The sequence below is a fragment of the Saccostrea cucullata genome, unplaced genomic scaffold, assembly GCF_032062105.1.
Source record: "Saccostrea cucullata isolate Sc308-1 unplaced genomic scaffold, CSIRO_AGI_Scuc_v1 ctg2126, whole genome shotgun sequence".
NCBI lineage: Eukaryota > Metazoa > Mollusca > Bivalvia > Ostreida > Ostreidae > Saccostrea > Saccostrea cuccullata.
Window position 1 is genome coordinate 13289 of NW_026936710.1, and position 24843 is coordinate 38131.

The following is a 24843-nucleotide window of genomic DNA, read 5'->3' on the forward strand; positions in this document are numbered from 1 at the left end:
AATTACGAAACGATGGCTATGAAATAAAAATCTAAACCACTACACAAGAAATATTTTTATATACAAAAGTAATCAATTTTTGTAATTTCTAACTGAGTAATTCGATGCCCTAGCATCGTTTTAGATAACTATAGGGCTTGAGTAAAAAAAAAAGCCAGCAAATTTCAGTAAATAATTTCACCAGTTATATAAATTGGATTGCGGCCGATTGTTTACGCTTGCGTCAATATGTTTCTTGTGATTATTGTGATGTACAAATACATATACAGATTATGATTTTTTCACGAATGTACATCGTACGGTTTGATATTTAGCTCCACAAGCGACTAATATTAATTTGTTCCTACATTGGCTCGTATAAAGAATTTGCAACTCTTATATGTCTTATGCTCAAGAGCCTACTTGACCAGATAGGAACAAAGCAAATTTACAAGAAGGTACCGAATGTCATCGGTGGGAACAGATGCCAAGGAAGAGTGAGCATCTCTCGTAGGCTGTCCTGTTCGGGAAATAGAGGATAAATCCGCCCACTATTCAGTGTTTAAAGATGGCCTAACAATCAGTTTGATACTGTAGTGAAATTGCTTATGTTAACCAACATCTCCACTATGACCTTTCACCCTAACCTCATAACGATCTACTGGTGCGGGCACGCTTATTACCTCAATTATTAAATAAAGAACATGCAGAAATTGGAGACTCTGTCATCGACTTAAAAGCCAGATCCATGAGAGACAATCTAGTGTTTTCAGGCATTCCAGAACAGGGAGGAGAGGACACAGAGGAGGTTCTGCAAGTTTTCCTTCGGAGGAAATTTAGGCTTGATTGCGAACTTTCATTTCAACGGGTCCACAGGATGGGAAAATTCAGATAAATTCAGTGAAAAACCTCGTCTTGGGGGAACTCGCTTAGTTGATGGTACTCAGGATCAAACTGCTACAAAATATATGCAGCAGTCCCGGGTGTTATACCCTTAGGATTTCTCCACCAAATTATCACCGGGGAAAATGAGCGTCGAACTTTCCGGCAACAATAGGACATAAAAATGCTAACGATGGAATAGCACTTTATTATAAACTTAGGTCGGTAGGGTGAATTCTGGAAATCCAAAAATTGCACCCGAACAATCCAAAGCCTAGGAATTAACTGATTAATAATGGTACATGTAAGATATAAATAATAAAATATAACAATGGTAATTAGCACAATTCTGAGCATGAGTGACAGATGGCTTAAATGGAATAACTCATGACATGTTGAGTAAGTATATAAGATAATTAATTTCCAGATTCATAGTACAATGTATTACTATTGTGTACACAACTTTTATAAGTGGGGAATTACATATTCCTTTGCCAACATAATCTTCTTAATGTCAACGTCTGCTACTCTTTCATGATATCCATTATACAAGATCAAGGCAACAGAGGGCATTCTGTCTCTTCCTAATTCCTGGGTGAAGTTTGAGCAGTTTGTCTGTGCCCCAAACAAAATGACATTATGGAACGCTTTGGCATCCACTCCCATTCCTAATGCACTAGTTGAAATTACAACTCGTAGAGGACTGTCACAGTTTTTCAGTTCCTTAACGATGTACTCCTTCTTCATCTCTTCTGTCTTCGAGTGGTACAATTCAATATACTGGACACTGGATGGTACTTCTTCAACTAAAATGTTATAGATTTTAGAGGAATCATTAATAGAGGTGCAATAAAAGAGTTCCCGTGGAAACTTCTCTTGTAACTCTTGAAGTGGATCAAAAATCCAGAACATTGAGGTCTCAAATCTTTTGAAACCATATTTACTGATAACTTAATGTTCGACTTGTCAGGAGAGACAATTATTTCCACAATTTTGTCACTTAAGTTCAATTTTTTGACACGACTGGCAGTTTCCTTTGTGCAGGTTGTTCTCAAAGCCAACACATTCACATCTAGGAACAGAGATCTGAGGTCGCCAAGATTTCCAAACCATTTTCTGAAGGCTTCTTTGCCATTTTCATTTTGTCCCCTGTCAAACAAATACCAAAAAATATAAACACTTTTTTCAAACCAGGAATGGTTAAAATTTGCTAGAGTTTCAAGACGTCCAGGTACATGAAATATAAGTGGCAAATATATATTTTTTGGTTCGTCTTAGACTTACCATGTTGCTATGGTGTGAAATTCATCGATGACAATGGTTGTAACATCAAGATGACAATGGTTGTAACATCAAGATGACAATTGGTTGTAACATCAAGATGACAATGGTTGTAACATTAAGATGCTTCATAGATTCCCTCCATTCTGGATTGCCTACTCAAGCCTCTGGGGAGCCATAAGATATATCTACTCAAGATGCTTCATGCCTAACAAAAAAATACTATAGTTAACTATAGTTTACTATAGTTTACTATATAGTTAACTATGGTAAATCAAAATGTCAAAGTTTTCGTCAAAGTTTTTCAAAGTGTCAAAGTTTTCGCCAAAGTTTTTCAAAGTGTCAAAGTTTTCGCCAAAGTTTTTCAAAGTATCAAAGTTTTTCAAAGTGTTCAAAGTTTTCGTCAAAATTTTTCAGAGTGTCAAAGTTATCACTATAGTTAATCAAAGTTTTCAAAGTGTCAAAGTTATCACTATAGTTAACTATAGTAAACTAAAGTTAACTATAGTATTTTTTGTTAGGGTAGACCACTGGACGAAAATGAAGACAATTCATACTCAATCGCATTATCTGAGGAATCGCAAGGAAATTCGGATGAAGAACCGGATACGGATGTGACGAATGAATTAGACAAAATTGCTGGTTCAGCCGCAATCGAGGATGATATTATAGACAACAAGAGGCCCATGGGCCACATCGCTCACCTGAGAAGCTTTGACCATTCTGTACTTTACCAGATTTCCCCCTTGTTATACATAATGCATCCCCACCCTACCCCACTGATCATAATTTAGACATTTTGAAATCAACTTATATGGAAGCATCCTGGGGTAGTGTAGATTTCAAAATGTCTAAATTATGATCAGTGGGGTAGGGTGGGGATGCATTATGTATAACAAGGGTGAAATCTGGTAAAGTACAGAATGGTCAAAGCTTCTCAGGTGAGCGATGTGGCCCATGGGCCTCTTGTTGTCTATAATATCATCCTCGATTGCGGCTGAACCAGCAATTTTGTCTAATTCATTCGTCCAATCCTTATCCGGTTCTGATACTTCCATGGGCACATATGTTTCAGCTTTTTTGGTCCAGTGGTTCCTGAGAAGATTTTCAAAGATTTTTCCTCTATATTTCTATGTAAAACTTTGATTCCCCATTGTGGCCCCGCCCTTCCCCCGGGAGTCATTATTTGAACAATTTAGAATCTACATTATACCAGGAAGCAACCACATAAGTTTCAGCTTTTTCTGGCCCAGTGGTTCTTGAGAAGAAGATTTTCAAAGATTTTTCCTATATATTTCTATGTAAAACTTTGATTCCCAATTGAGGCCCCGCCCTTCCCCCGGGGGTCATGATTTTAACAATTTCGAATCTACATTATACTAGGATGCTTCAACATAAGTTTCAGCTTTTCTGGCCCAGTGGTTCTTGAGAAGATTTTCAAAGATTTTTCCTATATATTTCTATGTAAAACTTTGATTCCCAATTGAGGCCCCGCCCTTCCCCCGGGGGTCATGATTTTAACAATTTAGAATCTACACTATACCAGGATACTTCCATATAAGTTTCAGCTTTTCTGGCTTAGTGGTTCTTGAGAAGAAGATTTTCAAAGATTTTTCCTACATAATTCTATATAAAAATTTGATTCCCCATTGTGGCCCCGCCCTTCCCCCGGGTGTCATTATTTGAACAATTTAGAATCTACATTATATCAGGAAGCAACCACATAAGTTTCAGCTTTTCTGGCCCAGTGGTTCTTGAGAAGAAGATTTTCAAAGATTTTTCCTATATATTTCTAAATAAAACCTTGATTCCCCATTGTGGCCCCGCCCTTCCCCCGGGGGTCATGATTTTAACAATTTAGAATCTAAACTACCCCAAGATGCTTCCACATAAGTTTCAGCTTTACTGGCCGAGTGGTTCTTGAGAAGAAAATTTTCAAAGATTTTTCCTATATATTTCTATGTAAAACTTTGATTCCCCATTGTGGCCCCGCCCTTCCCCCGGGAGTCATTATTTGAACAATTTAGAATCTACATTATAGCAGGAAGCAACCACATAAGTTTCAGCTTTTTCTGGCCCAGTGGTTCTTGAGAAGAAGATTTTCAAAGATTTTTCCTATATATTTCTATGTAAAACTTTGATTCCCAATTGAGGCCCCGCCCTTCCCCCGGGGGTCATGATTTTAACAATTTCGAATCTACATTATACTAGGATGCTTCAACATAAGTTTCAGCTTTTCTGGCCCAGTGGTTCTTGAGAAGATTTTCAAAGATTTTTCCTATATATTTCTATGTAAAACTTTGATTCCCAATTGAGGCCCCGCCCTTCCCCCGGGGGTCATGATTTTAACAATTTAGAATCTACACTATACCAGGATACTTCCATATAAGTTTCAGCTTTTCTGGCTTAGTGGTTCTTGAGAAGAAGATTTTCAAAGATTTTTCCTACATAATTCTATATAAAAATTTGATTCCCCATTGTGGCCCCGCCCTTCCCCCGGGTGTCATTATTTGAACAATTTAGAATCTACATTATATCAGGAAGCAACCACATAAGTTTCAGCTTTTCTGGCCCAGTGGTTCTTGAGAAGAAGATTTTCAAATATTTTTCCTATATATTTCTATGTAAAACTTTGATTCCCCATTGAGGCCCCGCCCTTCCACCGGGGTTCATGATTTTAACAATTTAGAATCTACATTATACCAGGATGCTTCAACATAAGTTTCAGCTTTTCTGGCCCAGTGGTTCTTGAAAATAAGATTTTCAAAGATTTTTCCTATATATTTCTAAATAAAACCTTGATTCCCCATTGTGGCCCCGCCCTTCCCCCGGGGGTCATGATTTTAACAATTTAGAATCTAAACTACCCCAAGATGCTTCCACATAAGTTTCAGCTTTACTGGCCGAGTGGTTCTTGAGAAGAAAATTTTCAAAGATTTTTCCTATATATTTCTATGTAAAACTTTGATTCCCCCTTGTGGCCCCGCCCTTCCCCCGGGAGTCATTATTTGAACAATTTAGAATCTACATTATACCAGGAAGCAACCACATAAGTTTCAGCTTTTTCTGGCCCAGTGGTTCTTGAGAAGAAGATTTTCAAAGATTTTTCCTATATATTTCTATGTAAAACTTTGATTCCCAATTGAGGCCCCGCCCTTCCCCCGGGGGTCATGATTTTAACAATTTCGAATCTACATTATACTAGGATGCTTCAACATAAGTTTCAGCTTTTCTGGCCCAGTGGTTCTTGAGAAGATTTTCAAAGATTTTTCCTATATATTTCTATGTAAAACTTTGATTCCCAATTGAGGCCCCGCCCTTCCCCCGGGGGTCATGATTTTAACAATTTAGAATCTACACTATACCAGGATACTTCCATATAAGTTTCAGCTTTTCTGGCTTAGTGGTTCTTGAGAAGAAGATTTTCAAAGATTTTTCCTACATAATTCTATATAAAAATTTGATTCCCCATTGTGGCCCCGCCCTTCCCCCGGGTGTCATTATTTGAACAATTTAGAATCTACATTATATCAGGAAGCAACCACATAAGTTTCAGCTTTTCTGGCCCAGTGGTTCTTGAGAAGAAGATTTTCAAATATTTTTCCTATATATTTCTATGTAAAACTTTGATTCCCCATTGAGGCCCCGCCCTTCCCCCGGGGTTCATGATTTTAACAATTTAGAATCTACATTATACCAGGATGCTTCAACATAAGTTTCAGCTTTTCTGGCCCAGTGGTTCTTGAACATAAGATTTCAAAGATTTTTCCTATATATTTCTAAATAAAACCTTGATTCCCCATTGTGGCCCCGCCCTTCCCCCGGGGGTCATGATTTTAACAATTTAGAATCTAAACTACCCCAAGATGCTTCCACATAAGTTTCAGCTTTACTGGCCGAGTGGTTCTTGAGAAGAAAATTTTCAAAGATTTTTCCTATATATTTCTATGTAAAACTTTGATTCCCCATTGTGGCCCCGCCCTTCCCCCGGGGGTCATGATTTGAACAATTTAGAATCTACACTATACCAGGATGCTTCCACATAAGTTTCAGCTTTTCTGGCCCAGTGGTTCTTGAGAAGAAGATTTTCAAAGATTTTTCCTACATATTTCTATGTAAAACTTTGATTCCCCATTGTGGCCTCGCCCTTCCCCCGGGGGTCATGATTTTTACAATTTAGAATCTACACTACCCAAAAATGCCCCCACATAAGTTTCAGTCTACTGGCTCAGTTGTTCTTGAGAAGATTTTTTTATGACCTCACCCTATTTTTGTCTTTTTTGATTATCTCCCCTTGCGAGGGGATATGTCCCTTCATTTTAACAATTTAAATTCCCCATAACCCAAGGATGCTTTGTACCAAGTTTGGTCAAAATCGGCCCAGTGGTTCTTTAGAAGAAGTCGAAAATGTGAAAAGTTTACAGACGGACAGACAGACAGACGGACGGACGACGGACAAAATGTTATCAGAAAAGCTCACTTGAGCCTTCGGCTCAGGTGAGCTAAAAAGGAAAAGTAAATAATTTGATTGTATTTGAAAATGGAAATATAATAAAAATGGTTTTGAAATGCTTTATTTTTTTTTTACATACAAACATATATGGCATATATTGGACTGTGACAAAAAAGGGAAATTACCATTTTTGTAACAAATTCATCAGTTGTTTTGGGAAATTAATAATCATTTGCACAAAAATGTTTTAATAATTTTATTGACTTTAGACTATAGTCTCTATGAAACTAGCATGGCTTTTTATTTGGCTGTGGGGTTTTTAGAAATTTTTGATAGACAAAAATCCTTAAAAAAAATGGATATTTTACATTTTTTTGCCAATATGGATTATCTCCCCTTTGTAGCTTAAAATTAGAACACATTACTGGTCATAACAATATTTAAACTAGATATGGATAGTAACTACTTATGCTGTATATTAATAAGAAATAAACGTAAATTTGTTTTATTGTTTAGTTTTCTTTTCGTTTAATCTTCATTATTCGTATTTTTGCCTGTTTTTAGAGGAAATTTCAGCCATTTTTTGCCCAAAACAGTTTATCGGTTGCCATGGATACAAATGGCAGAATTAAAAAAAAATTTTTTTTGGAGTATCTTAGCATACTCTACCAACATTCAAAGTTTGAAGAAATTCTGAAACCCCTCATGAATCTCTCTCTGCATGATTTTTAATGGAGCCGTACTTAATTAACTGGACAACTTGTAAATTATGACCTTACTACATGTATAAATTTTTCATTAGTATAACTTCATTTGCATGGTATATATATATTTTACAGATCCAATCCTACAAACTAACAATTGGGAATTACAGGATAAATACAATTTCTCACTATATGTAATTCCTGTATCAAGAAAAATGTTTTATAAAATACCCTTAACCTTTTCACTTCTCAGACTTAATAAATTAATAAGCTGTGTTTTCATTTTTAAGTTCCAGGGGTCAACATGAAAGTGTTCGTGCTTGAACCCACAGAGGAGAGGTCGACCCAAGATGGAAAGTCTTATGGAATTACTTATGTTCTAACAAAGACTACTACCTTCCAGGACCTGCATGAACTCTCCATGCATGAGAAGTGGATTTCAAAGATGAAATCCTCCATAAACAGATCACTCATTGTCAGAGGATATGCCATGAGGCAAGATGGTGGAATAAACCTTTCTGACTACTCCACAGTATGTGTACTGAAATGCTTACACTTATATTCATTTATTTTACTCTGCTTATTTTGTCATCAACTTACACGTATACATAAAATACTTTGATAGATTTCCCTCAACCAGCCTTCAGTTCAATTTACATGTCACCTGTGCACATGAATTTAATATATCTCTATCTTAAAATATAATGTTTACATGAGAACAAGACCTAAGTACATTAACATGATAAATGACAAAAAACTCCCTTGAAAATTTAAGATTTGTTGGAAACGAAATTAATAAACTGATCAATATACTTAACAAAAAATTCTATTTCCACTATTGAAGAGTTACAGTTCTTTGTCACTCTTTTGTGAAAAAGTCGGAGAATGTACAAATCTCGCAGGATTTCTGGGACAAAAGAAACATAAACATTTAAACAACTCGTAGATGAAAGAATCTTAAAGATACCTGGACACAGATTTGAAGTTATTATTTTCTCTTTAATATTACGACTTATATATTTTAATAGCATTTCACACAAAAATTAATTAAAAATCTTATTTCCTTTAAGAGATATTGAAATTTCAAAATTTTCGGCGGGTTTGATTGACATATCCTTGCACTCTCACTAATTTAATTTTATTCTTAATCCTTAGGAAAAGTGGCAATCTCGGTTTGTATAAATGAAAAATATTAATACTATAATCCAGAAAATTCAGAGTAGACACGTTCGAAAGCAAAATAAAAACACAATATACTGTCAGTCCGTGCAGTTGTGGTAAGCAGACTGTGACGATTGAACGCACCCGGTGTATAAACAATAACTGAACTCGATCCCTGTTTACAAAAATGTGTACATAACACGAATGTGCTCGATTTGCTAAACTCTGTACGCATCGCTTAGTTCGGAATGACGATACTTGTGAAGGTGATTTGCTTTCTAAAATTTCTACTCTGAATATTTTTTTTTCTTGATTAAAGTTATAATAACTCTTATTAAAACACATCAAAATTGCCACTTTTCCTAATGATTAAGAAAAAAGTCAAAATTTGTAAAAGTGCAAGGATATGTCAATCAAACCCGCCAAAAAATTTAAAGTTTTAATAACTTTTAAATGAAATAAGATTTAAAATTAATTTTTGTGTGAAATGCTATTACAATATATAATTCGTGATATTATACAGAAAAAATGAGAAACTTCAAATCTGCGTCCAAGTACCTTTAGAACCTAACCCACTTTTTCCTCCAATCAGCATCTGCTAAATTTTCTATTAAGTAGATCACTTAATTGTTAAAATTTTATGTCTATGCAGTAACTCCGCGCGCTGACATATTAGCCAATCAGAATAGGTTCTAAGTAATTTAGATCATATTATGTAAAATTTTAGTGGTTAAGAAGGGCTCGGTCGCTTCGCTCCCTCCGCCCCTTCTTAACCACTAAAATTTTACTTAATATGATCTAACTATTACTTAACAAAATGCATATGAAATACTTTATTGTTGTGGACTTTATTTAAATCAAGAGTAGAGATGACAAGGATTTTAATTTATATCTATTGGTGATCGTATGTTTCTATAGTAATGGTAAATATACGGCATTTTTATTTTGATAAATCTTGCTTTACGGAGCATGCTGCATTGTGGCACGTTTACATCACAAAGACTCTTTATTAAAATTAAAAATTGCACAATTGTATTGCCAAAAGATTTATGATATTTTACCTGCCGCTAAAGTATGCAGGAAACGTCACTGGGAAAAATTTTGAACTAAATTGGAGGGTATATGGCTGTTTTATAGCTGTTTATAAATGATCAACGCGTAAGAACACAGCCAAAAATCGGAACGTCATTGAGCGTCATGGAGCAGTGCACTACGTAAAAATTATGTGTGCAGACAGGAAAATGTCTAAAAAGAGACTAAAATGTTTAAGATGCTGTCGTGAATATCCTACACATACAAAGAACAAGTTTTCAAGTGGTTGTAGCTTCATAAGAATTGAAGGAGAAACATTTTAAATGATTAACTACATCGATACTTCAATACCCCTCTATCGCATGGACGTTGCGTTGCGCCTATGTTTTGCATAGTTTCCATACCTGATCGATTGAATGCACAGCCTTTTTATTTTTTTATTTTTTAAGATCTCAATAATATCCAAAACAGATAAAAAGACATTATAGTTGAAAAGTGACATGTCTTGATATAGATATTCAATTTTAAAGAAGAAAAAATATGAGAAAAATATAAAGAAATTAAAGATTCATAGAACTGCGACAGAGCTTAAAGGGTTGAAATCTAGTTGTAACGTCAAGTGATTGCTCCGTGAATCCCATAACCCCATAGTAAAAATAGTTGTAAAATTTTAAGATTTTATTATATTGACCTGATTTTTTACATACCAATAAACAAAATGTTGGAATTCATTCAGTCACAGGTCATACTTCACAGTAAACAATAGATTTTCTGTAATTCAATGTGTCCGCGAACTTTTCTAACAACCCTCGTACATACACAAACCATTATAATTACTATTGTAACAATAAGCTGTTGCCAGTGTTTCCGTGTTCTCATCATAAATATGACTTTATTTATTGAAATCATGGACTGAATGTTTCTGATCAAATTCAATTTATTGCAAATTAACGGAGTCAAAATGATACCTATTTCCTAATATTACATTTGCTTAGTTGTGTATATACAGGTATGTATTAAGAGAATTTGATCACTGGAGATAATGAAAAGGGTTGAGAACTTCCTGACTGTTGCATCGAGGCGTTAATTGATTCTACAGCACTAGTGCTTCTTCTTTGTAGTTCAAGCATTTCCTCCAGAATCTTAAACTTCTTTGCTCTATATTCCTCTGCCTTTGCCTGCTTCTTTTTTTTCCATTTCGAATAACAACTTGGATACCGGTACTTCACTTTCTATAAAAGCAAAGTTTAAAAAAAATATGAAAATATTTTTTTTTTCTTTTGAATTCAAAGGAAATGGTTGGCCAAATATGAAAAAATAAAATATGCTTTAAGGCCATAAAAAACATATTATTCAAGTCTTATCCCTGCCCACCCACCATTCTATTTCTGATCAAGAATGGTATTGCATCTACCATTCTAATTTCATTTTATTAAAAATAAAATCAAATATATGCAAAACTGAGAAAAATATGAAACAAAAGGTGCCAACCTCAAGAGCAGCAAAGCCATAATTGCTCATATTTATATGGAAGCATCCTTAGGTTTTCTTTTTTTAATTCCGATGACATTGTTTACTTGTTAAGTGTTATTAATAGCAAACGGTATAATGGATAAAACGGAACATGCACCTGCGCTTGCACAGCGTCGTAACCAAGAGAAATATTTTCCTCTAACAAAAAAAGAGCTACAATTTCGTTATTTAAGATAAATCTTAAGTTAAGTTTAAGATGAAAAGTTACGATCGCCTATTAAAACAGACAATTCGTATCTTAAGTATGACCATAAGAATTTCGTAAGTTTAAAAAATTATCTTATCTTAAGATAGGTTAGTAAAACTGAAGCCTGGTGGTGTTTTCCACCAGTTTATGTTGTTTTCTGTGAGGAAATCCTGTGCTCTTTTGGAATGATGTTTTGGGTCATTGTCTTGCATGAATTTATGGTGCAATGGATATATCTCTCTGATGAATGGTAGAAGTGTACTATCTAAGATTTTTATATATAGTTCTGCGTATATTATTCCGTTAAAAATACACACTTGTGTTATCCTGTGTGAGAGAATCGACCTGACTTTTCAATCCATTTAGTGCCCGCTGTAGAGAGGAGAACTGCGTTTCTGTGGAAGCGACATTTCTCTTTACAGAATTTACTTCATCCAGCGCTGCCCTGACTTCTTTAACAATGCTTAAACGGATTAGAGTCTCCTGGTTGATAAGCTGTCGCAGTACATTGATTTCCTTTATTTCACGTCTGTCGTGGATCAAAGAGTTTGGATCTGTAGTACCTGTTAACAAGGAAGCCGTCCTGATTTGTAACAGAAAAAAAAGAATGGTAAACATCATCTTTTCAAATCCAAAATGATCTTAGCAGAATAAAACAATGTTGTTTGTCGAGAACAGATTTTATAAAGATTCCAAGTGATTGAATCTCTAAAATTTCCAGGCTTTTCCGGCTGTTACCATAAAACAACAACACATGTAGCAATTTTTGAATTAAATTTATACTGGCGTCTCATTATATCGCGGTACTTAATCCTTTTGCATAAAAAGTGTTATTCCAATTTTTTACTTTTAACTTTCATAAAAAATATATTAATAAACCAATCTATGGACTAACTTTTTAGTGTAAAATTATATCCCAAGCTTGCATCGCTTAAGTTATTGTCTATTTTTAAAATAGGAAGTCTTATTTACTTCCAAAATTGGAGAGTCTCATTGTTTCGCGGTGTTGGAAGACATGGAAACTTGTAGATGACATGGACCTCAATTTTTTTTAAATTTACTTTGTTATTGTTATTCTACAGGAAAAGTAAATAAATATACGAGGTTAAGACCTTTAAAAGATGAGCTATAGTATAATTTTTTACAAGGTTATAGATTTAATGCTTAAAAGTAATTAAAAAGGTGACTGATAATCTGAAAAATTACGCTTTTTAACATATTTTTTCAAACGGATGTTCAATGAAGAAGGATATGGAAATAACGAACATTATTCAATACTTCTTAATCATCAAAAAAGTAAACATTCAGACAACATAAACATATTCTCCATCAATAAAAAGAATAAAGGCTATGTATCCAAATTTCTGCAAAATACCGCGATACAAAGAAACAGGCGATATAATGAGAATCAAGTATAATATTTAAGATGAACTCCTATTGCTATCTGTTTTTGTCCATCGTCGTTCGTCGTGCGTTAACATTTGAACATTTTCAGCTTCTTCTCTGCAACCACTGAACCAATTTCAACCAAATTTGGTACAAAGCATCTATGGGTGAAGGGGAACAAAAATTGTAAATTTCATGACCCCCCCCCCCCCTGGGCCTGAGGGGTGGGGCCAAAACCACTAAAATTAATGCAATCTTTAAAAATCTTCTTCTCTACTTCTAAAATTAATGCAATCTTTAAAAATCTTCTTCTCTACTTCTGGACATCAAGCAGTCAAACTGTTTGCATGATTGTAATCAGCAATGAGTCCTCTACCAAAATTGTAAACTTCATGGCCCTGGGGTCAGGGGTTCTAGTGCTAGGGCGGGGCTTAATAAGTAGGTAGTGAAAATGCATTATTTCTTTGAAAACCTTCTTCTCTGCTCCTGGGTATTAAATAAACTAACTAAGTACATAGAAATGATGAGCAAGAGTGCCTCTACCAAAATTGTGAATTTTATGGCCCCAGGGTCAGGGGTTCTTGTTTTAGGGTGGGGCTCTAATGATTATATAGTGAAATGCATGAATTCTTTGAACATCCTGGTTAATATGCTAACGATCTAATTACATATTTAAGGCCAGGATTTATTATACCCCCGCAAACGAAGTTTAAGGGGGTATATTGGAATCACCATGTCCGTCTGTCTGTCCGTCTGTCTGTAGACAAGATTTTGTCCGGACCATTTCTCAGAAACTGTTGGATGGATTTGTCTGAAAATTTATACACTTATTATTCACCATATAAAGGTGTGCACCTGGGATTTTAATCATGATTGGATAATTTTTCTGCATTTTACAGGCATTTTTTCTTTTTTATTTTGTGATTTTGTTTATCTCATTACTAGAAAACTATTAGACTTACAATCATCAAACTTGAACAATTTATGCATTTTGGGTAGAAGGTGTGTCCCGACCTATTTCAAGGTCACTGTGACCTTTAATTTAAGTGATTTATATAAAAAATTAATTCTTTAAAATTTTAATTTCATTATCCTAAAAAATGTAAAAATATAGTTGTATCCTTATTAAAAAATGCTAAATTAAGTAAAAACTTATTTTTTAACATATACTTTACAGTAAATTCTGTAAAAAAATGTTAATGATTTGAGAGGAATTCAGTTTGTCCCATGGGCATAATTATCGAGCACTGGTCAAGGAGAATTTTTTATAGCAGAAATGTGCATGTCAAATTAGAGAGAAATTAATGAGTTCATTGTCGGGAGTTAACTGGCAAGAGCATCATACAGTATTATCTTAATTCATCTCTTGGGAGTTGGGCAAAAAGAAATGGCCTTACAGTTGCTTGTATTAATTAAGAGTTCTTGATGGCTGTAGTTCAGAAAAAGATCTTTCAATTGGTATAATGTAATTAAAACAAATTGATGTTATAGTGTATGATTAAAACTGAACTATTATTGTATTATAATAATATAATTAAATTTAATTATACATGTGTTCATTGAAAAAAAATTATATTTCAATTTTTATATATTTGCAGCAAATTGCAGTCATGTCTCACTTAGAATTCTGTGTCAATCTGTTAATCAAGGTTACTTGATTTTCTTGCACCCTAATTTATGATTATCAAACAATATTTGATGGGCATATCATGCTGTGGTGGGGCACTTAATTAGACAATAGTGAACACCTCTTACTAGATCCATAAAATATTTCTGAATTGGCACCTACTCTGAAAATCTCAGCGGGGGTATTTGTCCCTATTGGACAGTTTTAGTTTTATTTTATTTTCAGTTTTACAAACCCTCCGCTCAAGGTTTTGAATGTTCAGAAAAAATAAAACATTTTTTTCTTTCCGATGTCAAATTTGAGTCGGGATCGAGATTTCAAATTTACGAACTCGCACTTCCGGTTTTAAGATGAAACGGCGGGTAAAAAAAGCGAGATCTGAAAAGATAGCTTGGTTAAGTGTAAAATTCATCGATACGAGTGCCATTCAAAAAGTTTCACCTGTTCAAAGGACAAATAAAATGCTGACGACTTTGTTGCACAATGACATGCTGGTGAGATAATTATGTATTTGTTTCAAAAGTATCTGTCTGTAAATTATTTTCCTCCCCCAGGTTTTAAACTGCCCGTGTAGAAGACGACGGACGAAAACGGATAGCAAAAGGTCACCTGAGTTTACTCAGGTGACCTAAAAAAAATTATATATACTGAACAAAAAAAGAAACGCATAATCAGAATAATATGAAATTCTAAGTTTTCAGTTTAAACCTTATATTATTTAAGCGATTTTAGAGTGTGTTGTGATAAAAATCAATATTGCAAATTGAAAAGTCAAGTTGATGTCATTTTCATTGCCCCCCAATTCAAGGGGCATAACAATATGTACTGTGCAAAGTCTCAATGCTAGTGGATTTCCAATATACGGATATTGTGGAGGAATACCATCTAATTTCAGTCTCTTGTGAACACTTTATGCATTTTTATGGAAATTTTACTATCCAGTAATTATAGCAGAAGTTTTACAGCAAGTTTTAAATCGCATGAGGTGATGAGGGGGGGGGGGGGGGGGTATCTGACGGTCCAGTCTGGTTGTGGTTACATGCGGATGGCATGATAGTGGTCTTCAGACGTTATTTTTAAGGTTTCAAAGCCTATTGATTTATTTCAAATACAGTTGCAACTTCCTGTTGCGTAGCTCCATTTAGTATCATCGTTAACCTGGTTGTATTCATCTTTGTTTGGGCGTGGCATTGCAGTATCAACACTGCAATCAAATGTTAAATATGGGTTTAATAGAAGTGTGAAAAGTTTCTCTAAATCCAAAATATCAATGAAAATAGACAACTGATTTAGAAGAAATCATGAAAAACACTACTTTCATAAACATGTTTAATCAAGGGAGATAATTCAACGCTTGGGTTTTAAAACCCAATGTTGTCCTCTAAATAGGTCACAGGTATCCAATGATATAAAAACTAGTTGTTTCATGTACATTCTAAATATTTCTTTGACGAGTAAAACAATATGCGTTTCTTTTTTTGTTGAGTATATATAAATCTACGTGTGAAGCGACCTAATTTCTACCCCCAATATAACTCACACAGGAGAACAAGAAATAAAGAAAATTAAGTAATTGACATGTAACATGAAATATTAAAAATATAAGCCAAGTTGGAATTCAGGTTAGAATAGGTCCTCAGTACCCCCTTGCTTGTCGTAAATGGGGCGATCCTTCGGAGGAGACCATATAAACTGAGGCCCTGTGTCACTGCAGGTGGGGCACGATAAAGAGTCCCCCCTGCTCAAAGGCCCTAAGTGCCGAGTATGGGCATAAATTTGCAGCTCTTCACTGGCAATGGTGATGTCTCCATATCAGTGAAATTTTCTGGAGAGGGACGTTAAACAGTATACAATCAATCAATCATCAAAATTATATAGTCTACAATTCTCCGATGTAACACTCACACAGGAGAACATAAAATGAAAAAATAAAGTATAGTTGACATGTAATCTGAAATTTCAAAAATATAATAGTCTACAAGTGGGAGCGGCCCAATTTCCGCCCCCGATATAACACTCACATAGAAGAACATAAAATGAAAAAAAAATGAAGTAGTTGACATGTAATCTGAAATTTCAAAAATATAATAGTCTACAAGTGGAACGGCCAAATTTCCGCCCCCTATGTAACACTCACACAGGAGAACAAGAAATTAAGAAAATACAGTGTAGTTGACATTTAACATGAAATTTCAAAAAAATTGTGACCTGAGGAGCAGTCAAGTTCATGGAAGTTTTTCATCGAATATTTATTCATATTAGGTAAATATCAATTATTAATATCAATTATCAATGTGTTCATTCCTGCCTGAAGAGATCTGTTCAAGATAAGCTACCATCTTTGAGGAATCTCTAAAATGAAAAAGACATGCATATCCATTTGCATCAACAACACCATTTTGGTTTCTTACATGTGGGTGAAAAATAGAATACCTTTGATGCAAAGTGCATAAGATTGCTATGTTTGAGCCAAACATTCGGAGAATAAACTTTGGTTTGGACTCTTAACGAAAGCAGAAGTTACCAGAGTGTCAATATATGAAGAATATCTAAATGAACCTTCTTCAAGAACTCGAATACATGTACTCTCTTTTATGCCAATTTGACACTGAATTGTATCTTATATTTCATCAAAATCCAGCCTTGATTCATATCTGAGGAATGGTCAGCCTTTCTTCTGAAGAATATCTAAATGAAGTTCGTCGATGAAATCCGAGTTCCAGTCCTTTACAGCTTTTAAGGCTCCTGCTACAATAGCTGTAATGCAGATGCTAGTGCATTGAGTGCTAGCAGCTGCATATCTTAAATATTGTGGTGTGCATGGTAAAAATGTCCCATTGCAGCAACCATACTTCTACTCTCATCTTCCTGTTTACTCTTTGAAATGTATAAAATATTATTATATAATTATTTATACAATCTTGAATTGTTTTTGCTTCTTAAAATTCAATTGATAAATCCTTCATAACTATGCATAACAGAATAGACATGTAAAATTAACATAAATACCCCTTCAGTGGCTACTGGAAGCTTTAAGTACCAGTCCACATAAAAATTAGACAAAACTGTAAAAAAGTGATACATGAAGGTTTTCAGAATTTGATGATTTTCCACTCATAGATTTATTTTGAAGTATGAACAATGTATGTAAAATGAAAAATGGTTTGAGTCATGGTAACCATGGAAACCCAGCCAAAGAAATTTCCTTAGCAACCGGCGGATTTTTCAGTGTTGAAGGACAAAAAATCACCTATCTTTGAGGCTTAAAATAAGTCGCAAATACCATGAGAATTATTCTTACTTATGGGTGTAATAGAGATACACATTTATTGTGTTCTAATAATGTAATAAAAAATATTTAGGTCCTAAGTCAGTTCTGTGGTAGACATTGGAAGGTACACATGTTTTACAAGTTTTGCTGATTCAGCATTTTTCGTGATTTTGGCAATATTCAAGGCCAAATTTTAAAAATGGCCAGATTAATACAATTGTTGCATGTATCTCATATAAAAGCAGAGGTATTTCTCTTTTAGAATTTGAAGTCAAATACATGGGCTCTTTTGAAAATCGAATCTGTTGCCTAGCAACAAAAATGGGCTTTTTGATGCATAAAATGAGAAAAAATGTAAAAAGTTTACGGAAAAATCAAATGAACGGTTATTTATGATAAATAAAATACACATTTTAAAATACTTTAATTAAATTTGGTCTCCCTAGCACATCATTGAATATTGCATAATTCTTTATCTCCATAGCAACGGCAGGTTCTCCATAGCAACAAGGCAAAGAAAGGTAGTTTTGGCGTGTATTCGTTTAATCTTATTTAGGCTCAGACAAATTAAGTCAGAAAAATGTGATTGAGCAAAACTGACAATGAACTGTTGGTCAATCTTAATTTTTTTCGTCTTTAATCAACCCATGACAACGATTCCCAGTGCATGGCAACCAATGTACCCTATGCCTCCTGTAGAGTTTGACTTATGGATCAGTGTTCGCCATAGAAATGAAAATTAAATTCATGTGTTGATAATTGTATTTGTGGAGAGTGCTAAAAAAATATATGAAATGTTCAATCAATTGTTGCCATGGCAACAACTACATGTGAGTGAATTTAAAATGGGGCGAGTTCAAAAAACACAGTACATTTTTAAATTCTTAAACAGAACTGTGACTGGGCGAATTTAACACGGGGCAAAATTTCCTCTATGTGTGAACAGGCAAAAATCATATGATACCATATTAAGGATGTTTTCCATAGATAATGTTTTAATGTAACTTGTACGATATTGTGGATTAGATTCAAGACACTCACGGTGCATGGTTTCAATGGCTGCATTTTATTTCCGGAACTGTTTTCATTTCCGATATTTTAAAGTTTTCATCTCTGACTTTTTTCAAGCAGTACTTTTATCCAATGAAAGTTGCTAGGATTACTTAACTCATGAAAAATATTACAGAATAAATCATAAATAAATTATTGAAATCCAAAATAATGAGTTTTGCAATTGACTTTGGGTTATGTTTTAAACCAAAGCCCTTGACTTGGGGGGGGGGGGAGGGAGGTAGGTTCGATATTCAGTACCTTTCTTTTTCAAACAGCACCACTTTGAATTCCTAATTTTAAACCTATTCAGCAATGTGTGTGGAAAGTAGGGGGCTTAAACCTACGCTGCAATGTTCAATGTCTATACTAGGAAGAGACTAAGCCCTAGCCCCCCCCCCCCCCCCCGTTCCGACGCCTATGTAGTTTGGTAACTTTATAACCATAGACAGAGTAGGGGAATAAAAAAATGTTAACTATATAATCATTTAAGCCCCGTCCTAACACCAGAACCCCTGTCCAAAGGCCATGAAATTCACTACTGTAGAACAGGAATTCTTTCTCATCGTAACTATGTACCCAGGAGAAGAGGAGAAGATTTTCAAAGAAATAATGTATTTTCACTATATAATCTAGTTAGCCCAGCCCTAGCATACAGAACCCCTGACCCTGGGGCAAAGAATTTTACTATTTTGGTACAGTGTAGAAGATTCAATGCTTATTACAATCATTCCAACAGTTTCACTGCTTGATGTCTAGATCGAAGTAAAGAAGATTTTTAAAGACTGCATTAATTTTAGAGATTTTGGTCCCACCCCTCAGGGAACCTGAAATTCACAATGTTGTGTTCCTCTTTTACTCAAAGATGGGTTATTACAAATTTGGTTGAAATTGGTTCAGTGGCTCCAAAGAAGAAGCTAAAAATGTTCAAATGTTTACGACCGCCGAATGACATACGACGACGAACGAACAGAGATAGCAATATGTCACCTGAAAGACTCCGGTGACCTGAAATTCTCAGAGGCACATCTCCCTTTAAAAGTGCAGTTTTAAGTTTGAACTCAGATATGCAAGGATGGAAATTAAAAGGCATACAGAAACCACTTCTGGTAAATACAGACCCTTAGTAAGCAATTTCGGGGGTGGGGTGGGGTGGGGGTTACAACCATATATTTTCAGTTTGGGCACTATCAACAACCGAAAATTCCTTGGCAAACAAACCAAAAAATAGAAGATCGTCAGATATTATTATTATTGAGGGGGCACATGTATATTGTAGTGAAATTTTCAATAATAGCTAAGTATCGGCATAATACCCCCCCCCCCCCGCTTCTTACACAGCCATAGGAAAAAACAATCATCTCAAAGGACAGTAGAATGTTTTTAATACGAAGACATCACAATTACGCCTGTACATGTAGCACAGGGAAAGATATTAATATACTTAGTAAGTATTATTGCTACTTGTATAAGTATGTATTGAATTATAAATATGTTTTTATTTTTTGAACATGAAATAAATTTATTTAAAATTTTATTTCCAGCAGCTTGGTAAGCGAAAAAATTGTCAGAAAGGGATCCTGCAGATATCCAAGAAATACAAAAAATGTTGGAAATGAAATAAAATTGTCGGAATTGAAATTTTAAGCATGTCGGAAATCCAATGCAAAATACTGGAAATTAAATGCAGTGAAAGAAAACAAGAATATGAAATGAGCAAGCATACAAAATTGTGTACACTTAATAAAACCCTTAACCCTGGTAATGTTTATCTAGCATATATTGTGTTCATTTGAGATAATTTCCATTTTTCAAAAGATAAGATATTTATAAGCTTGTATCTTTAACTTGTTGTTGGGAAGCTGACACTTATTCAGTTTACAAGAATCTGTAGCTCTGGAGCTTCAAACGCAATTACCCAGAGAACAGGCCCAAGCAACACGTCTCCAAGTAGTGGGAGCGACCTCCAACATCGCTCACCTGAGCACATGGGCTAGGTAAAAACAAATCAGCTCAGCAATCAAAAGTTTACTTGGGGAAGGGAAGGGGATAGACTTGAATTTTATACTTCTTACCACCATATCGATATAAATTACTGGTATCAATGTAAAAACTTTGGGCCACGAAAGATGAAACTTATGTAGAAGCATCCTCAGGTAGTGTACATTCATGACCCCCGGTGGTAGGGTGGGGCCACAATGGACGACCAACGTCTTACATAGGAATATATAGGAAAAATTTAATAACAGCAAAGCCATGATTGTTCATGTTTATATGGAAGCATCCTCAAATAGTGTAGATTCAAGTTTGTTCAAATCACGACCCCCGGGGGTACAGCCACAATGGATGATCAAAGGATATATAGGAAAAATATATATATATTTTTTAAATATATAAAAATCTTGATTGGTCTTGTTCAAATGTTAGCATCCTCAAGTAATTTAGATAAAGATTTGTTAAAATCATGACCCCCAGGATTGGGTGGGACCACAAAAGTGCATAACTTATTTGGAATAAAGCCACAGTTAGTCAAAAAATATGTAAGCACCCTAAGTTAGTGTAGATTCAAGTATGCATAAATTCAAGTTTGTTCAAATCACCCCCCCCCTTTTAGGATCGGGACCACTTAGGCATTTACTAAATTGATTTTTCCTAGCCACAGTGCTCAGGTGAGCGATGTGACCCATGAGCCCTGTGTGACATGGATGAGTTCGATGTCAATTGTTTTGTTTTTGCTGCATAATATTTCCATTTTAAGATATGAACTAACCGGATACATGAAGATGACCCTCTGACCATCGTTTGCATAATTTTTTAAATATGTTTGCACTACATTAATGCAAATCTCACCAAACAACATACAAAAATAAAGTTTCTACTTGCGTGACTAGCCATGTTTTATTAAATTCATTTGTATTTGTTTGATCTAGCTTCGGACATCTTGCAATATTTCTTTCAAATGGTGTAAACTTCAATTTTACGTAAATAACTGTAACTGACTGCGGTGCGACTTTTCTCATTGTCCCCCGCTTTCGCGAAAGCAAGGGGACATTAAATATCATTCGTCTGTCCGTCACAAAAACTTTAACCTTGCCCATAACTTTTGATTTAGTGGAGCTATGACTTTCATATTTCACATGTGTATTCCTTGTGACAAGACCTTTCTTTGGGTACCACCAAATTTAACCTTTTGACCTTGACGTTTGACCCTCTTTTACACAAAAATTCCAAAGTTTTACTTTGGCCTTAACTTTTGAATGGAAGGTATAGGGACTTTCATATTTCACATATGTATTGTTTGTGGCAAGACCTTTCATTGGATACCAACAACCTTGACCTTTTGACCTTGACCTTGGAGATTTACGATTTTATGAAAAAAACATTAACCTTGACCAAAACGTTTGAACGGTGAGGGCTAGGGCTTTCGTACTTCACATATGTAATCCTTTTGAGAAGATCTTTCATTGGATACCAACAATTTTTACCCTTTGACCTTGACATTGGAGTTTTAACTACTTTTTAAAAAAAAATTAACTTTGGTCACAACTTATGATAGGATGTTCATATTAGACACAATATGTCATAAAAAATAACATCTCATCAACAAAGACACCGAAAGCGGGGGACCACAATTCTTTGAATTAATGCTTGTTTTGGTTTATTTTAATGTGCCGCGTCGCCCTCATGGAGCAGTGGTTAGAGCGTCTTCTCTAGAGTCACGAAGGAAGGAGCTGATCCTTCCTTCGCGGGTTCGAATCCCACTGTGGGACGCAGTAGGTGCTACCTTTGAGCTACCGCGAACGGTTCTTTCGTTTGGAAAAAACACTCTCCAATCTATGACAAGTATCAATAGAATAATTAAAACCTGATCTTCATATTCAATTGGAAATATCATTTGAAATGTTTCCATATTGACGTTATTCATTTTATTTATCTATTTATTTTCATGAGGATTTAATTCATACATTGTAATACTTTCTGAGAAATCTGTGACGAGTGCCTAATCTTTCAATATTATGAATAACGACTACAGAGTATCCGATACTGAAAACGTAACATTGTTTGCTATGTGCTAGAAGTAGTTATTATGGATTAAATGAGTTTAAACATACTTTCGAAAAACAAACATTTCAACATCATTTTTTCTTCATGACGTGATTTAGATTAAAGATTTACAGGCGACATGAATATACGTCAAACTTTCTTTGTGTCGTTGCCAGGGGAGTGGTGTTGTTGCTATGGAAATAAGTCATTGAACAATATTTAATAACTTGATACAACATTTTAAAGTCTTACCGAACTATAACCAAGCAATTATCAGCATATTACTTGAATATCCAATTCCATGACAAACAATACAATCCCAAAGTCAAATCTGTTTTACAGGAGACTTAGGAACTTTGGTGGTCATGAACACGGAATCCTTGCCATATGGGTTGATAAAGTACCAAAAAAAAAAGAAATAACAATAATAAAACCAACAGTTCATTGTCAATTTTGCTCAATCACATTTTTCTGACTTAATTTGAATAAGCCTAAATAAGTTTAAACTAATACACGCCAAAACTACATTTCTTTGCCTTGTTGCTTTGGAGAACCTGCCGTTGCTATGGAGATAAAAAATTAAGATTGACCAACAGTTCATTGTCAGTTTTGCTCAATCACATTTTCTGACTTAATTTGTATAAACCTAAATAAGATTAAACGAATACACGCCAAAACTACCTTTCTTTGCCTTGTTGCTATGGAGAACCTGCCGTTGCTATGGAGATAAAGAATTATGCAATATTCAATGATGTGCTAGGGAGACCAAATTTAATTATAGTATTTTAAAATTTGTATCTTATTTATCATAAATAACCGTTCATTTGATTTTTCCGTAAACTTTTTACATTTTTTCTCATTTTATGCATCAAAAAGCCCATTTTTGTTGCTAGGCAACAGATTCGATTTTCAAAAGAGCCCATGTATTTGACTTCAAATTCTAAAAGAGAAATACCTCTGCTTTTATGTGAGATACATGCAACAATTGTATTAATCTGGCCATTTTTAAAATTTGGCCTTGAATATTGCCAAAATCACGAAAAATGCTGAATCAGCAAAACTTGTAAAACATGTGTACCTTCCAATGTCTACCACAGAACTGACTTAGGACCTAAATATTTTTTATTACATTATTAGAACACAATAAATGTGTATCTTTATTACACCCATAAGTAAGAATAATTCTCATGGTATTTGCGACTTATTTTAAGCCTCAAAGATAGGTGATTTTTTGTCCTTCAACAATGAAAAATCCGCCGGTTGCTAAGGAAATTTCTTTGGCCGGGTTTCCATGGTTACCATGACTCAAACCATTTTTCATTTTACATACATTGTTCATACTTCAAAGTAAATCTATGAGTGAAAAATCATCAAATTCTGAGAACCCTCATATATCACCCTTTGTCTGATTTTTATGTGGACTGGTACTTAAGCTGCAGATCTGTAGCTCTCCGAAAAAAAAATATTTCCCGCAACATTGAAGGGAAAACATGTGGAATTTGCATATTTGTATTGAAGCCTCTGGCACAGTTGATTTAATGCTAGTAATCTCTTTCAGATCTTTATCGAGAAGTTCTACTTCAACCTCGTCGAGATTAATAATTGTCTTCACCTCAAATGTAATGTCTGAATTGCTGTTTTCTTCTCATTTGCTTCAAAGCTGTATGCTACAGACTGACCATAACCATCTTCTACCACAAATGTGTATAATGGCAAGCGATGTTTTTGCAATAAGTACCATCTGTAAACGGCACCTCTGGAAATTTTGAAATTTTCATTTACCCCGTCCCAAGGATCAAAGCCTGCAGGGATCCATTTTCCCCTGAAATGGATGTTTGTGGATCATCATTCACTGAAAAAAACATAAAGTGAAGATAACAGTGATCACAAATCTTGACAGATGGACGTGAGACAAAAGGCTATTTGAGCTAAAATACAAAACATAAATTAATTCATTGGAGTGACAAGCATGATCATTCTTTCCAAATTAACAATTTATAAATGAACTGACACCCTTTGAAATAGTTGACTTACATATTACCTCCAAGTCTTCCAATAGGATGTCTTCTTCAGATTTACTAGACTTTGACTGCTTTGTACATTGCCTGATGTTATGTAGATCTCTGACAATAAGGAAATGATTGTGCCGTGTCTTTAAGTACATGTAGCCGCTTCCCTGGTCTCCAACCATTGTTCGTTGGGTTTGACCTTGTCCCCAAACCTTTTCGCAGATAGGGCATCTTTGGCCTCCTG

General features: G+C 34.7%; 1 pseudogene; it reads right to left on the reverse strand.

The window, feature by feature from the left end:
- Positions 1-1326: 1326 nt before the first annotated feature.
- On the reverse strand, positions 1327-24781 carry LOC134246316 (probable ATP-dependent DNA helicase RecS; annotated as a pseudogene).
- Positions 24782-24843: the final 62 nt, after the last annotated feature.